We start from the raw sequence: 1,332 nt of genomic DNA, 5'->3' as shown, positions 1-1,332 counted from the left end.
TATATATATATATATATATATACACACATATACATATACACACACACTCACTCACACAGACTAATTAGTCTCTTTTCCTTTTAAAATTTTTTCAGGATTTCTTTTTCAGCTATTATTATTATTATCATCATCATCATCATCATTCATCATCATCATCATTGTTGTTATTGTTGTTGTTATTTTTATTATTAAGGTGGAGAGCTGGCAGAATTGTTAGCACTTTGGGCAAAATGCATAGTGGTAATTCGCCTGTCACCATGTTCTGAGTTCAAAGGTCGACTTTGCCTTTCATCCTTTCGAGGTTGATAAACTAAGTACCAGTTACATACTGGGGTTGATCTAATCGACTGGCTCCCTCCCCAAAAATTTCAGGCCTTGTGCCTATAGTAGAAAGGATTATCATTATTATTATTATAATAATAATATTATTAATATTATTATTATTCCTTGTCATCTTGTATTGTCCTCGATCCTATTGTGAACCCTTGTGTTTAGTGAAAAAAATCATTCTTTTTATTATTATTATTATTATTATTATTATTATTATTATCATTTTCATAATTATTGTTGTTGTCCTCTTTCTATATTTGAATCAACTCCACTTGCCCTGCTGCCACAATTTAAACAAAATTAAAAACTAAAATTAAAAATCAAATATAAATTCAAAAATAAAATAAAGTAAAAATAGAAACATTAAAATAAACATCATAAACAAAAGCCTAAATCAATAAATAAATAGATAAATAAAAATCCAAGTACAAAATTCTTTTCCAGTGTTCTTTTCTCTCTGTTAACGATGTTGGTCCTTTCTCTTTTCATATTTTCAAAACTTGCTGCCGTTTAGAGCCACCCAGAGGTAACGTAAACATAATAACGCACCAGTTGACTTACTTTTAATCATCAGCCTTTTTATATATATATAAAATATTTATTATTATTATTATTATTAATAATATTATTATCATTATTATTATCCCTATTTTTTTAATTATCTCTATCACCTGTATTATTTTCTTTTATTACGACTTTTATCAATTTCATCATAAGTGATATTTTATTTATTACATATATTCATTATTTATTATTTAATTAGTATTTTTTTTATCACTTAATCGCTGGTAACTTTACTCGCTAACAAAGCCTTAACTTTTGATTTTTTTTTCCTTTTAGTCTTAGTTGCTAGTTAGACTTTTTCTTCTTCTTTCTCTTCCTCCAGTTAGTATTTTTAGTACTACTGCTACTTAACTAGCACCAATACACCACTACTTTTTCTTCTTACTACAACAACTACTATTACTACCTCTACTACTGCGACTAGTATTTTTTTCCTTC

At 26.9% G+C, this 1,332-nt stretch overlaps 1 protein-coding gene across 1 annotated transcript in view; it reads left to right on the top strand.

Moving 5' to 3' along the window:
- Window positions 1–844: 844 nt before the first annotated feature.
- Window positions 845–1,332, top strand: part of LOC115219179 — a 26,154-nt gene continuing 25,666 nt past the window's right edge. The window contains exon 1 of the mRNA XM_029789287.2: window positions 845–856. The gene's annotated coding sequence lies outside the window, so the exon portion shown is untranslated. The remainder of the gene's footprint in view (window positions 857–1,332) is intronic.

Source organism: Octopus sinensis, linkage group LG14 (genome assembly GCF_006345805.1).
Source record: "Octopus sinensis linkage group LG14, ASM634580v1, whole genome shotgun sequence".
In the NCBI taxonomy this organism is placed as follows: Eukaryota; Metazoa; Mollusca; class Cephalopoda; order Octopoda; family Octopodidae; genus Octopus; species Octopus sinensis.
Note: the sequence above shows the minus strand (reverse complement) of the source record. Positions and strands in the feature narration are given on the sequence as shown.